The sequence below is a fragment of the Loxodonta africana genome, unplaced genomic scaffold (genome assembly GCF_030014295.1).
Source record: "Loxodonta africana isolate mLoxAfr1 unplaced genomic scaffold, mLoxAfr1.hap2 scaffold_41, whole genome shotgun sequence".
In the NCBI taxonomy this organism is placed as follows: Eukaryota; Metazoa; Chordata; class Mammalia; order Proboscidea; family Elephantidae; genus Loxodonta; species Loxodonta africana.
Genome location: NW_026975124.1, coordinates 2,203,942 through 2,220,818, shown reverse-complemented (window position 1 = coordinate 2,220,818; position 16,877 = coordinate 2,203,942).

Genomic DNA, 16,877 nt, shown 5'->3' with positions numbered 1-16,877 from the left:
TGATGGTGGAATGATAGATAACTTATGGTAAAGCTACATCCTCAATAAAACAGGGAGTCATTAGAATGAAAAAGAGTTGTAGTAGTTGAGTGGGAGAAATCTCTATGAAGTATCATGGAAGTATTACTGAAACAAGGTGCAGAGAAGTGTATATAAAATGAGCACATCTGGGTTAAACAATATCAATTTTTTGAATATGCTTGAATACCTGTTGATGTTTATGTGTGTGTATAAATGAGAAGATGAGGATACATGTAAGTCTGTGTGTGCTTGTTTAAGCAAGGATAAGAGAGACTACTTACCACATTGTTAACCCGAATTACCTTGGATTCACTTGTGGGTAGGAACAGGGGGAGGAGAGCTAGAACATCCAGGAAAAGTGGACTTAAAAAGCATGGATGATAATGTTTCCATTTTAGTGGTGTTATATATGGATGAATAAATCTGTCTTGTACAGAGAAGGCCAGAATATTCCTTAGAAGTAAGGATGGCTTTGGACATGTTATCAAGAAGGACCAGTCCCTGGAAAAGGATACCATGCTTGGTAAAGCAGAGGTCCAGAGAAAAAGAGGAAGACCCTCAATGAGATTGATACAGTGGCTGCAACAGTGTGCTCAAATATAGCAACTATTATTGGGATTGCAATGACCGGGCCGAGTTTTGTTCTGTGGTGCCTAGGGTCACTGTGGGTCAGAACTGACTTGATAGCTTCTAACAACAACATGCATAAGTCCAGATAAAGTGTACTGAGTTGATACCACGTGTTTAAATTTTTCATGTAAGTTAAAGACCCAAAAATATAGTGTCAGTGCCATATCTAATGACTTACAGAGAATCAAGGTAGAATGTCAAGTGAAAGAAGGGGCGAGAGCAATGTGGGTACAGTGAGACCAAGTTTCCATAAAAGCAAACACCCCAGCAGATGTACTTGTGTACCTGTGACTGTGTATATGTGTCCCTGCAGAGAAATGTAGGGAAGGACACACATGTGTCTATTAACATTGGATACCTTGTGGGAGCGGGAGCAAATTACATATGAGGGTGGGACCCTGACATAAATTTTTTTGTCATACAAATCTGTAATCTTGCAAATGTAATAAAAAAACAATTTCAGAACTTTCGAAATTGATAAACATCATAGATACATGTATATTTTAATGTGTTTCGTTAGATATTTTAAATAGGTGAAAATTTTCTATAATGACAGACAAAAGATTTTAATCACTGGAAGGAGAGCACACCACAGACAGTAATAATCAGATCCAGTGGATTTCTTGTTCTTGGAACCAGTGAGCTCTTCTGGTCTCTATAACTGGAAATGACCAAAAATAATTTTGGGAAGTCAGTAGAGTTACCCCTCAACAATGTTTGCAAGCACATGTCTACAGCTAAATGTAGAAGGCTGGACACCATGTGCGATTCACTAGGTAACTCATGACGCTCCAGAAAATTCTCTTTCCTGGATGTGCTGGTACCACCTCCTCCCAGTCTTGACCCACTGTATAACCCGCCTTTGTGCATTCGAGGCCCTTTTCAGGTCTGAGCCGAGAGCATAGAGGACATCAACTGGGAAGGTAGCTTTTAAGAAGAAAGATGTTGATGAAAAGACTTCAGAAAGCATTACCTCCCCAGCCAGCCTCTCCCCACCCTGGGAATGCCAACCCCTCCCACTCTGGTACCTCTAAGAATCTCTGATTTTTCGTTTTGGATCCTTAGGAGACTGCAGAATTTACCTGGCCTGAACACCATGGCTCTTCTCTGCCTGTGACCCTCTCCCTCACAGGAGCTGTCTCTGTCACTCTGAGGCATACACACAGGACAGACTGTGGATGGAGGTGCCCATCCTAGAGGCCCTGCCCTCCTTTCCTCTGCCCTCTGTGGTCTCATCTCCCAGAGAGATAGATGCATCCCTGTCATGTCCAGGGCTTCCCCACACCTGGGATTTGATGTTGTGACTGAGACTTGGTCTTTTTTGTCCACTGTTGAGTCTGGGCCTGAATTTGCCTCTTCCCATCCATACCTCTGGTCAAATGTGTTCTCGCTGTTCTCCCCAGGTTCAGAAGTCTCTCCTCTCTTTTGCTTCTTTCATCTCAGACGGCCTTTTTCTTCCAGTTCTTTGACCTCGGGACAGGTCAGATTTGACCACAGGAAAAAAAAAAAAAAATTAACAAGATTTATTGACGTGTCAAAAACCAGAATGTACAGCTTTATTTAAAGGAGAAGAAAAAGTTCCAAAGCTCTACCCCTTACCCGAGGACATACTCTACAAGAAATACCCTGCAAGCGCTGGATCAACTCTTACCCAGAAATGGTTAACACCCAGGGGGATTTTTCTACACCACCTCCCAGTTACATTCCCCTAATGAGGCAACAACAGTGCATCCTAATCATAACCCCAAATTCACCATAGGAGACCAGAAGACATGGCTGGGGTGAATTCATTTTCCTTCACCGGGCCCTCCACTCCTCCTGCCAAGCCCTACCTCTTTCTCTGCCTGTATGCTGCTGGGAAGGGACCCAGAGTCCTTGGTTTAGGGCTTTATGCCCACTGCTCACCTGCAGGCAGGTTTCCTGACACCCTGCCATCTCTCTGATTCCTTCTTCTCCAAAGAACTCAGTGATACCCCCTTCACCATCACACCTCAACAGGGTCCCCCTTAGCCTCCCAAGTCCCACTGAAATCCCATTTCCCTTTCCCTACTTATGCTGTGCTCATCCTCAGGGTCCCAAGATCTCACCATCAAGATGAGGCCTGTCCTGTCCTCTCCTGGGCCAGTGGAGCCTCTGAGGGGACCTGGTGTCTGCGGTCAGCTATGTGGGGCTTCTTCCATCCAGATCCCCCTTAGGGCTGGAGCTCTTTGTGCCCTTGGGGTGGAAGGGTGGTGGTCACAGGGGAAGGAGGGTAGGATCTTCCAGGGAAGCTGGGTTAAACGAACCTGAATGGAGGTCTCTCCTGAAGGGCCCAGGTTTCCATCCCAAAGACCCTGCTCCTCCTAGTCCCAGGGTGCTAGCAGGTCTTTAGTCGCTTCCTCCTCTGGCCTTGGTGTTGTGCCTTCTGCGGCCTGGCCTGCCTCTGCAGCCTGTCCAGCTGGTGCCTCAGCCTCTTCAGTTCTTCTCTCTGCTTCTCCAGCTGCTCCTCCAGGCGCCTGCAGACCGCTCTCTTCTCCCTCACCTCCCTCTTCTTGGCGGCCATCAGGCAACGCCTGGCCAGCTGGTGTCAGCGTTGGGGCCTGCACTGGACTGAGCTTGGCAGCCGCCTCTCCAGCAGCTCTTCAACGAAGACCTGGCAGCTGAAGCCCTGGCTCAAACCATGCGCCGCGTGTGCAACCAGGGCCTCCCGGGACTCGAACACGTGACAGCAGGCCACGCAGCGGAAGCCGTGCTCACGGGTCACCAGCCACTCCGGGGTGGCTGCGCGGGGGCTCTCCCCATGCTCCTCCCCTTGGTCAGTGGGCTCCTGGGTACAGGTCTGGGGCCCCTCCTGCCAGGGCTCCAGGTTGCTGACCAGGGACTCAGTGTTGGCCAGTCTGGTGGCAGAGCCGATGGCGTCAAAGACCTGGGGCATCTTGCCCACGGGGGCAAAGGAGGTTTTGGTCTGCCAGGCGACCGCCACCCCCTTGACTGTGCGCACCTGGGTGAAATATGCGCACCTGACCCATCGCTTTCCTGGGGCAGCCCCGTAGCTGGAGGAGTGAGAGGTCTGCTCGGTGGAAGATAAAGGAGAAGGGTTCTCAGATTGTTTTGGAATCTTCCTGGGCCTGGAGCTTTGACTTTTTGTTTGGGATGTTGTTGACTCTTGGGCATTTTCCTCTTGGATAGACACCTCTGAGAATAGAGAGTAGATTTAGTTGAGCTTTCAGGGTCCTTATTCTCACCTGTGACCCCAAAGCTTTGGTCATAGGGACCCCTGGAGGCCTCTCCATCACCACATCCTCCACCTCTGCAGACCCCATGCTTTCTTTCTTTTTCCCCAGAGACCCACCACCTTTTGGGGGCACTGCTGTGGAAGACAAAATCTCCATTGTAAAGTGGGACTGTTTATGGTAGTTCATTTTTTAAGAAGTTGTTTTTCTTTAATTCCACATTTATTGAATTCCAATGAATTTGTTCCTTTGGAACTTAGAAATGACCTCATTCCCCTGAAACTTCATAATAAATGTGTGACGTCATTGAAAGAAGTTTTCTATAAGGGTGATTTTCTTAGTAAATTTGGGGTGTAAGCACTCAAACGAGAGCAATGCTCACCTCTTTTCAACCTCTTTTACTGAAAGGCTGTTTTACGGAGAAGTTATACTTAAGAGAAGAATGCGTATATTTAGTTAAGACTCTTACATGTATACCTCTTTCTTGTACCCTTCTTAACCAAGCTACAGTAGGGGATTAAAATTGCTTTTCTCGGAATAGAAGCCCTTGTCCTCATTAGAGAAACTCCTTCAGCGTGAGGCAGAAAGAGATGTCCGTATCTGAGAACCTGGTGCCAGAAACCTCAGATAGACAGCACACAACCACCTTGACTGGTTGTGTCTGGGTGGGTTGCCTATGTCAACCTAAAGGTCTGTGTATGTTTGTGAATATGTGGGAAGGACTGTAGACTTCAGGATCCAGAAAGAGATAGAGCTAGGTCATGTGTGTTGGATGGAGGGAAAGCTCCAGAGACAAGATCCAGAGACGGAACCTGCCAGTAGTGTGTTAGAGGGATACAGAGACCAAGGAGGGAGCAGAAAGCAGGGCTCAGCCACTGAAAGGCAGAATGGGGCAGCAACAGAAAAGACAAAGGGGGTACACTAGTTGGAGAAAGGATGGAGAACTGGGAATGATAGCAGAAACTGAGGTTAGCTATAGTTGGAATTTGAAAATTCTTGCTAGGCTTTGAAAACATCATGCTAATTGAAGAAAGTTAGTCACAAAAGAACAACTACTGTATGATCTTACTTATATGAAATAAGCAAGTACATAGAAACCAAAGATTATTGGGGGTTGCCAGCTGTGACAGGGAGGTGGGAAGGGCCTGAAATCTTTCACTGTCTCATCTCATGCTCTCATTCTTAATCTCTTTATACTCTCTATACTTTTTCTTTTTAAATTTATAACATTTCTATTACTTAATCATCATATAACTTGAGTTTTAAATACAAAAAAAAAAATTCAAAAAAAGAGAAATGAGTAAGAGAAGGTGCCACTGTGCAATACTTTGTGTCAGCCAGGCATCAGGGAACCAGAGTGACAGAATGCACTTCTTCTTTGCAGAAAGCTTGAGCAGAGTCACGGCAGCTACAATGACCATGTCATATAGATGCTCCAGTAAAAGTTCTGGTTAACTAGAACTTTGGAAATTGGGTGAGTGGGTAGAAAGGAATGCATAGCAGAGAAACTGAAGATATATATATATATATGTGAATTAAAATAACTTTGTGTAGCTAGTAATTGGCAATGATAATTCATCGTGGATTTCTGAGCAGAACATCCAGGTAATGATACCTGACTTCGAGAAAGCTTGCTTTGGCATTATTGTGCACAGAACACCCAAGGAAGAAATACAGCTCCTCAACGGGAGCAGATGCACTGCTTTAGCAAATCTTAGGATATAAATTTAGAAGAAAAGCATCATCTCCCGAAGGTCATAAAAGTTGTTTATGAGTCTATATTAGATTTTCTTTTCTTTTTTTTATTGTGCTTTAAGTGAAAAGTTACAATCCAAGTCAGTTTCTCATACAAAAATTTATGTACACATTATTATGTGACCCTAGCTGCTCTCACTACAATGTGACAGCACACTCCTTCTCTCCACCTGTGTTCCCTGTGTCCATTCAACCAGCTCCTGTTCTCCTCTCCCTCCTCACCTTGACTCCAGGTAGGAGCTGTCCATATAGTTTCATGTGTCTACTTAAGCTACGAATCACACTCCTCACCAGTATCATTTTATGTCCTATAGTCTAATCTTTGTCTGAAGAGTTGGTTTCAAGAATGGGTTTTAGTTTTGGCTGACAGACAGTCTGGGGGTCATGACCTCTGGGGTACCTCCATCTCAGACCATTATGTCTGGTCTTTTTACTGGAATTTGAGTTCTGCATCCCACTTTTCTTCTGCTTCATCAGGGATTCTCTGCCATGTTCCCTTTCAGTGCAGTAATTGGTGGTAGCCAGGCACCATCTGGTTCTTCTGGTCTCAGGCTGATGGAATCTCTGCTTTATGTAGCCCTTTCTTTCTCTTGGGCTAATATTTTCCTTGTGTCTTCGGTGTTTTTCATTCTCCTTTGCTCCAGATGGGTTGAGAGCAATTGATGCATCTCACATGGCAGTTTGCTAGCTTTTAAGACCCCAGACGCCACTCAACAAAGTGAGATGCACAACGTTTTCTTAATATGCTTTGTTATGCCAATTGACCTAGATGTTCACTGAAACCATGGTCCCCAGACCTCCGCCCTGCTACTCTGTCCCTCAAAATGTTTGGTTGTATCCTGGAAACTTCTTAGCTTTTGGATAAGTCCTGTTGTGCTGACTTCCCCTGCATTGTGTGTTGTCCTTCCCTTCACCTAAAATAATTCTATCTACTATCTAATTAGTGAAAACCCTCTCCATCCCTTCCCACACTGGCATCCATCGAAGAGTGTTTTCTACTGTGTTTAAATCTTTTCTTGAGTTCTTATAAAAATGGTCAAATACAATATTTGTCCGTCTGTGACTAATTTCCCTCAGTATAAAGCCTTCCAGATTCCTCCATGTTATGAGATGTTTCATGGATTCATCGTTGTTCTTTATCACTGTGTAATATTCCATTATGTGAATATACCATAATCTGTTTGTCCACTCATCTGTTGACGGGCATCTTGGTTGTTTCCATCTTTTTGCTTTTGTAAACAGTGCTGCAATGAATATAGGTGTGCACTAATCACTGAAAAGAGCATTTCAAGATCTATCCAGGAGTACAACACTGCCAGTGATAGAATAATATTCATACACCTACAAGGAATACCAGTTAATACAATCTATTCAAATTTACACACCAACCACTATGGACAAAGATGAAGAAATTGAAGATTTTTACCAACTTCTACAGTCTGAAATTAATGGAATGTGCAATCAGGATGCATTGATAACTACTGGTTATTGGAATGAGAAATTGGAAACAAAGAAGGATCAGTAGTTGAAAATATGGCCTTGGTGATAGAAATGATACCAGAGATCACATGATAGAATTTTGCAAGACAAACGACTTCTTCATTGCAAATAACTTTTTCCACAACATAAACAGCAAGTATTTTGTTTTTTTTTTTTTATAAGTGTGGGCCTCACTGGATGGAATATACAGGAATCAAACTGACTACCTGTGTGGAAAGAGATGATGGAAAAGCTCAATACCATCAGTCAGAACATGGCCGGGACCAACTACAGAACAGTCAACTACACATATGCAAGTTCCAGTTGAAGCCGAAGAAAATCAGAACAAGTGTATGAGAGCGAAAGTATGACCTTGAGTATATCCCACCTGAATTTAGAGACCATCTCAAGAATAGATTTGACATGTTGAACACTAATGACCAAAGACCAGATGAGTAGTGGAGTGACATCAAGGACATCAGACATACAAAGAAAACAAGAGGTCATGAAAAGGGGAAGAAAGAAAAGATCAAAATGGATGTCATAAGATTTATGACTCTGAAATGTGCTCTTGAACATATAGTAGCTAAAAAGAACAGAAGAAATGATGAAGTAAAAGAGTTAAACAGAAGATTTCAAAGAGCAGCTATGGAAGACAAAGCAAAGTATTATAATGACATATACAAAGATCTGGAGTTAGAAATCGAAAGGGAAGAATACCCTCAGCATTTCTCAAGCTGAAAGAGCCAAAGAAAAAATTCAAGCCTCAAGTTGCAATAGTGAAGCATTCTACAGAGAAAATATTGAACAACTCAGAATGTAGCAAAAGAAGATGGAAGGAATACACTGAGTCACTACACCAAAAAGAATTGGTAGATGTTCAACCATTTCAGGAGGCAGCATATGATCAGGAAGCAATGGTATTGAAGGAAGAGGTCCAAGCAGTACTGAAGGCATTAGAGAAAAACAAGGCTCCAGGAATTGATGGAATACTAATAGAGATGTTTCAACAAACAAATGCAATACTGGAAGTGCTCATATGTCTATGCCAAGAAATTTGGAATACAGCTACCTGGCCAACTGACTGGAAGAGATCCATACGTATGCCTATTCCAAAACAACCTAATGTAGAAATTATCATCAGTATCACATGCAAGTGAATTTTTGCTGAAGATCATTCAACAGTGGCTGCAGCAGTGCATTGACAGAAACTGTCAGAAATTCAAGCTGGATTTGAGAGGATGTGGGAATAGGTATGTCATTGTTGATGTCAGATGGATCCTGGCTGAAAGCAGAGAATATCAGAAAGATGTTTACCTGTGTTCTATTGACTATGCAAAGGAATTTGACTCTGTGAATCATAATAAATTATGGATAACATCACAAAAAATGGGAATTCCAGAACACTTAATTGTGCTCATGGGGAACCTCTGCATAGATCAAGAGGCAGTCATTCAAACAGAACAATGGGCTACTTCATGGTTTAAAGTCAGGAAAGGTGTGCATCATCCTTTCACTATAATTATTCAATCTGTATGCAGTCCACATAGTCCAACAAACTGAACTATATGAAGAACAGAGCATCATGATTGGAAGAAGACTCATTAACATCCTATGATATGCGGATGGCACAGCCTTGCTTGCTGAACGTGAACAGGACTTGAAGCACTTCTGAGAAAGACCAAAGACTGTAAAGACTTAGGTATGAATTACACCTCAACATAAAGAAAACAAAAATTCTCATCAGTGGAGCAATAAGCAACATCATGACAAATGGAGAAAAGATTGAAATTGTCAAGGATTTCATTTTACTTGGATCCACAATCAACACCCATGGAAACATCAGTCAAGAAATTAAATGATGCATTGCATTGGGAAAATCTGCTGCAAAAGAAATTTTTAAAGCATTAAAAAGCAAAGATGTCACCTTGAAGACTAAAGTGTCCCTGATCCAAGCCACGGTGTTTTCAATTGCCTCATATGCACGTGAAAGCTGGACAATGAATAAGGAAGACCTAAGAAGACACAGGACCTGGCAGTGTTTCATTCTGTTGTACATAGTGCCACTATGACTTGGAACTGACTTGAGGGAACTAACAACAACAACAATGCAAGGCAATACATGTCATGATGATATGTAATTTATTTCAAACTTGGAAGCCATTGGAGGATATTCCTTTACATAATATGTACACCCTGACTTACTAAGGAGACAACATGGGTGTTTCTTTGTAAGCAAAATCTCCTAAGAACAGATACTTTTGAATTGGGAGCAATACTTTAATTGGAGTTCATTAGGAGGCTCTGAGAAGCCATTTTTCTGTGATAGTGTATATGTCTTCTTCTATCATTCATTTCTTTTAGAATAACTCACTGTTGAATGAGAATATGTTAGAGTCAGGACATATGACGAAATATAAACACAAGAATTTGCTAAAATGAATAAATTTTTAACACTAAAACAATTTCATCTGGGAATAAAAATTCTTTTATATATATTGTTGATCCTCTACTATATACAGAGAATTTCTATTTTAATAACTTTCTTTTCTTTCTTCCTACCTTCCTTCCGTCCTTCCTCCCTCTCTCTTTCTCTTCCTCCCTCCCTCCCTTCCTTTACTTCTTTCCTTTCTCTCTCTCTTTCTGTTCTATGTCATTAAAAAGTGTACCACCCTTTAGATTCACCAGTTCCAAATAGTTGAGAGATAATATAGGGTAGCTGTGAGTTGGAATCAACTCTATGGCAATGGGTTTGGTTTACAGGGTATGTATTTTAAAAGGTTTTATATACATATATAATTAAGCTGGACATTTAGGGAAAACTACTTAAAATCTCCTCATATCAATTTTATCATCTATAAAATGTCAGTGGTGATATCAACCTTAAGAGGTTGTGAGAAGTATAAACTACAATTTAATCCTGACACAAATCCTGAAATATTTTAGGTGTCACCCAGCGAAGGTGGTGAATAAAAGTTTTACCTTCCATGTATGGTCATGGTCCAGATTTAAGGCTTGTTTCTCCCACTTTTGTTTCTTCTCTGAAATTATCATCAGAATTTTTTATTCTTTTCCTTTCTTTTTGTGTATAATGTAATAAATGCTAATACCCATATCACAAAATTATGGGGGAAAATTAAAAATAAAGACAGGTGAAAAAGTTGTGTAAATAGACTACAAATAAATATTTATTTCTCTTTCAATGGATAAAATAAAAATAAAAGGGACAAAAAAAAAAACCCTATTTGGATTTCTTTTTACAGAAGAAAAAACATCCTCTTCTATTTAGACCTGGGGAAAATGCTTAAAGCTGCTTCCGGGTCAGGCACACAGCCCTTGAAATGAGTTCACAGGACAGGATACTAGCACATAAACGGAGACATGGATAAAAAACAATATGTTCCATTGGCAGTCATAAGACATGGCATCAAATAACTGATCTGATGTGGCATTCATTATTTCTGTATTGTGCTGTTTTCCCCACTTCTTTAATTTAGGAAAATATTAGCTACCTCATGGGCAAAATCATTTTGAAAACGTGATTGTAAATATGATGTACATATATTCACAAAACGTGGAGGAATTCTATCCCTTCAAAAATATAGGAAAAAACATTTGGGGAACTAGTGACTAAAAACAATGAAACATATCAATCCTTAGATTAGGGAAGGCAAAGATATCCCAAGAGGGCAAAGTAAAAATAAATCTGAATCAAGATATAATGTAGTGAAACTTCAGTACATGAATACAATAAAAAATCTTAAAAAGAACTAAAGAGTAAAGAAAGATGTATATAGCTATATATATAAAATAAATAAACAAAATAAGACTAATAGTTTATTTCTTAAAAAAAAAGGTGGAGTTTTGTAGATGAAACAGATCATCCAACAGTTTTAAGTTTAAACCTTTATTTAACAGAAGAAACGAGAAAATAATATCTGCTATTAATGCTTCTATTCATAATTATATTTCAGATTTAAACACCCCCCCAAAAAAGAAAAAGAAATTATAATGGTTGTGAATTGATATAAAAATTATTATTGAAGGTTACACAATAGTCTAAGCAGAAAACCTAATAGAAATTAAATGCAATTGATGAATTGTAACAGAAAGCTTAGCAATGATTTTAGATGAATTTTCAAAACCATTTAATTAAACAAAAGCTTTATAAGATTTATTTTAAAAGATACAAGTTACAGAAGAACAAAACCGCACACACTCCTCAAAGTAGAGTTGACCTCAATGACATGCATGGAATCAAGCTTTCGAGACCTTCATTTGCTGATGTGGCATGACACAAAATGAGAAGAAACGGCTGCAAACATCCATTAATAATAGAAACATAGAATGTATGAAGTATGAATCTAGGAAAATTAGAAATCATTAAAAAATGAAATGCAACACATAAACATCAATATCTTAGGCATTAGTGAGCTGAAATGGACTGATATTCACCATTTTGAATTGGACAATCATATGGACTTTTTTTTTTATGGACGACTGTGCCAAATCAAACAGAGTTCATCATCAAAAAGAACATTTCAAGATCTATCCTGAAGTACAGTGCTGTCAGTGATAGGATAATATCCATATGCCTACAAGGAAGACCAGTGTCTTAGTCATATAGTGATGCTATAACAGAAATACCACAAATGGGTGGCTTTAACAAAGAGAAATTTATTTTCTCACAGTCTAGTAGGCTAGAATTCAAAATTCAGGGTGTCAGCTCCAGAGGAAACTTTCTCTGTCAGCTCTGTGGGAAGGTCTCCATCATCAATCTTCTCCTGGTCAAGGGGCTTCTCAGGTGCAGGGACCCTGGGTCCGAAGGACATGCTCTGCTACTGGGGATGCTTTCTTGGTGTTATGAGGTCCTCATAACTCTCTGCTTGCTTATCTCTTTTATACCTCAAAAGGTATTAGCTTAAAACACTATCTAATCTTTTTTTTAATCTTATAGATCTCATCAACATAACTGTGACTAATCCATCTCATCACATCATTGTGATAGGATTTACACCACATAGGGAAATCACATTAGATGACTAAATGGTAGACAATCATACAATACCGGGAATCATGGCCTACCCAAGTTGACAGATATTTTTTAGGGACACATTTGAATCTATGACAAGCAGTTAATACGACTATTATTCAAATTTATGCACCAACTGCTAATGCCAAAGATGAAGAAACTGAAGATTTTTACCAACTTCTGCAGTCTGAAATTGATCAGACATGCAATCAAGATGCACTGATAATTACTGATGATTGCAATGTGAAAGTTGGAAACAAAGAAGAAGGAACAGTAGTTGGAAAATCTGGCTTTGGAGACAGCATGATAGAATTTTGCAAGACCAATGACTTCTTCATTGCGAATACCTTTTTTCAACAACTTAAATGGTGAGTATACACATGGGCTTCCCCAGATGGAATATACAGGAATCAAATGTCTACATCTGTGGAAAGAGACAATGGAAAAGCTCAATATCATCAGTCAGAACAAGACCAGGGGCTGACTGTGGAACAGACCATCAGTTTCTCATATGCAAGTCTACGAGAGCCAAAGTACAACCTTGATTATATCTCACCTGAATTTAGAGACTATCTCAAAAATAGATTTGATGAATTGAAGGCTAATGATTGAAGGCCAGATGAGTTGTGGAATGACATCAAGGACATCATACTTGAAGAAAGTAAGAGGTCATTGCTCTGACAGGGATCACAATAGAGGGTCTGAGAGCTGGAGAAAAAATGTAGAACAAAATTCTAACTCACAACAAAGACCAGATTACTCGCCTGACAGAGACTGGAGAAATGCTGAGTATGTCCCCTGGACACACTTTTAGCTCAGTAATGAAGTCACTCCTGAGGTTCACCCTTCAGACAAAGATTAGACAGACCCATAAAGCAAAACTAAAGGGGCACACCAGCCCAGGGGCAAGGGCTAGAAGGCAGGAGGGGACAGAAAAGCTGGTCATAGGGAACCCAGGGTCAAGAAGGGGAGAGTGTTGACATATTGTGGGGTTGGTAATTAGTGTCACAAAACAATATGTGTACTAATTGTTTAATGGGAACCTAGTTTGTTCTGTAAACCTTCATCTAAAGTATGACAATAAAGATATAAAATAAAATATATATGTATATCTGTCAGAAAAAAAAAGAAAGCAAGAGGTCATTAAAAAGACAGTAAAGAAAAAAAGAAGACCAAAATGGATGTCAGAAAAGACTCTGAAATTTGCTCTTGAATGTACAGTAGCTAAAGCAAAAAGAAAATGATGAAGTAAAAGAGATGAACAGAAGATTTCAAAGGGCACCTCAAGAAGACAAAGTAAAATATTGTCATGAAATGTGCAAAGACCAGGAGTTAGAAAATCAAAAGGGAAGCACATGCTCGGCATTTCTCAAACTGAAAGAACTGAAGAAAAAATTCAAGCCTTTTGTTGCAATATTGAAGGATTTTACAGGGAAAATATTAAATGATGCAGAGAGCATCAAAAGAAGATAGAGAGAGGTGGAGTCAAGATTGCACAGTAGTCAGACACTTCCAGTGATTCCTCTTACAACAAAAACCAAAAAAAAAAAAAAAAAAAGACCTGAAAAAACAAGTGGAACAATTTTATACATGACAAGATAAGGGCCCTGAACATCAAAGGCAAAGTTAGGAAATCAGACTGAGTGGCAGGGGGAGGGAGACACGGTTCAGAAGTGGTGAGCAGTTGCCGGACCTGACTTGGTGAGAAATGGCACCCCTTGGACACAGTCCCCTGGAGGGACAGTGGCAGGGCTGGCAGTAGCATTCAGGATGCAGTTTCCTCAGGGGGAGACAGCAAGTCACACAGTCTACTCACAACTCCGGAACCAGAGAAGAGCAGTGCTGTTGGCAAAAGCTAAGTACTTGCATTCATTTTACTGTGCGCTCAGCCCCCAAGACGGCTTCAGTAGCTGTAGATTTCCCTGCACCTGAGATAGGTGTTGCTGTGCAGCCTGAGCCGTTCTCCCGACCTTGGAGAAGGAATATATTAACAATTGGGGGAAAAGATAATCTGCCAGCTCCACTAAGCTGGGAAGCTCAGGACAGAAGAAGCTCCTTTCCAGGCACAAATGGTCCACGGACTTTGAATACCTCTCACCCCTGCATGGACCTGTGTAGGCCCATTTCGGGAGATTAGGTCCTTCTTACTGCAATGGTGTATGTGCTGGGTATCCAACTTCAACTGTGTCACCTTGTGGTGGAGAGGTGCGTTTTTCATGTTTGACACTGCTCTGCCTATTAAACAGGGTCCTTAACCTCCCTACACTGGGGGCCTGAGAACTGGTGGCTCCGCGCACATCATCTAGACACCCACGACAGGGGTCCAAGGATAACAGGTGCCTCCCAGTCCTTACAAACAAAAGCATAGGGTGCCTGTGGTCTGACTGCAGAACCCACCTGTCTGTGCACTATAGAAAAAAGGGGTGCACTTTCCTCACAGACACTTGGGAGATGGTTGTCAGCCCCCTGCCTTTGTTCAGAGTGTGACCCCCTGCTGCAACCAGATACCTGTGTCTACAACAATAACCCCTCCCCATCTAGACTATAGGACTTGATGACCTACAATTGATGACCAGCTACCTAGACACCTGAGCTGAATTATACAAGAAAAGTGAATGGACTCCTAGGCTCATATACCTGGTAAGAGCTCTAGCCATCTGGTGACAGGATGTTAAATCTTGAAAGTTGCAAATGATCAAGCGAGCTCACTCAAGCAGCCTATTTGGGCATATCAAAACAAAACAAAGCAAAAAGCTAGGATACAGTAGGCAAAAGTAAAAAATAAAATAAAATAACTTATAGATGGCTCAGAGACAGCAGTCAATATCAAATCACATGAAGAAGCAGACCATGATCACTTCAACAATCTCTCAATACAAAGAATCAAGGAATCGTCCAGATGAAGGTGTTTTCCTGGAATTACCAGATGTAGAATATAAAAGGTTAATATACAGAACTTTCAAGAGATCAGGGAGATCAGGCAAAATGCAGAACAAGCCAAAGAACACACAGATAAAGTAGCTGAAGAAATTAAAAAGGTTACTCAAGAACATAAAGAAAAATTTAATAGGCTGCAACAATCCATAGAAAGAAAGCAATCAGGAATTCAGAAGATTAACGATAAAATTACAGAATTAGACAACTCAGTAGACAGAGGAACAGTACTGAGGAAATGGAAAGCAGAATTGATGAGATTGAAGATAAATAACGTGGCACCAATATATTTGAAGAAAAATCAGATAAAATTATTTTTAAAAAACATGAAGAGATCCTAAGAATCATGTGGGACTCTATCAAGAGAAATAACCTATGATTGAAGTATCAGATTAGGGAGGGATAACAGAAAAAACAGAGAGAATTGTTGAAGATTTGTTGGCAGAAACTTCCTTGGTACCATGAGAGATGAGCAGGAGATATCTATCCAAAATGCTCATTGAACCCCACATAAGGTAGATCTCAAAAGAAAGTCACCCAGACATATTATAAACAAACTTGCCAAAACCAAAGACAAAGAGAGAATTTTAAGAGCGGCTAGGAATAAATGAAAAGTCACCTACAAAGGAGACTCAATAAGAATAAGCTCAGCCTACTTGAGAGAAACCATGCAGGGAAGAAGGCAATGGGATGACTTATATAAAGTGATGAAGGAAAAAAATTGCCAGCCAAGAATCATATACACAGCAAAACTGTCTCTCAAATATGAAGGTGAAATTAGGACATTTCCAGATAAACAGAAGATTAGGGAATTTGTAAAAAAAAAAAAAAAACCTACAAGAAATACTAAAGAGGGTTTTCTGGTTAGAAAATCAACAATATCAGATATCAACCCAAGACTAGAATGCAGGACAGAGCAACCAGATATCAACCCAGGTAGGGAAATTACAAAAATAAATCAAGATAAAAAAATGCTCAGAACAGGGAAACAGGGATGTTATTATGTAAACGATGACAATACTAAAATAATAAAGAGGGACTGAAAAATGTAGTCATAGATCTTTCATACAGAGAGATAGTCAAGGGGATAGAAAGAAATAAAAGTTTGGTTTAAGCTTAGAAAAATAATGGCAAATATTAAGGTAACCAAAAAGGAGACTAACAATGCTACACATCGAAATAAAATACAAGAAAAACATAACTCAGAAAAAAAAAAATCAACAATGAATAAGAGGAAAAGACAATATACAAAGAAAAACTACTCAGTACAAAAAATTAAGCAGAAAAAAGAAACTCGACAACATACAAAAAAAGATATGAAAATGACGGCACAAAACTCATAACTACCATAATTATGCTGAATGTAAATGGACTAAACGCACCAATAGAGACAGAGAGTGAAAGAATGGATTAAAAAACACGATCCATCTGCATACTGCCTACAAGAGACACTCCTTAAAGACACAAACAAACTAAAACTCAAAGGATGGAAAAAATATATATCAAGCAAACAACAATCAAAAAAGAGCAAGAGTGACAATATTAATTTCTGACAAAATAGACTTTAAAGTTAAATTCACCAAAAAGGATAAGGAAGGACACTATATAATGATTAAACAGACAATATACCAGGAGGATATCACCATATTAAATATTTACACACCCAATGACAAGGCTTCAAGATACATAAAACAAACTCTAACAGCATTGTAAAGTGAGATAGACAGCTCTAAAAAAATATTAGGTGACTTCAACATACCACTTTGGTGAAGAACAGAACATTCAGAAAGAAGCTCAGTAAAGACACTGAAGAT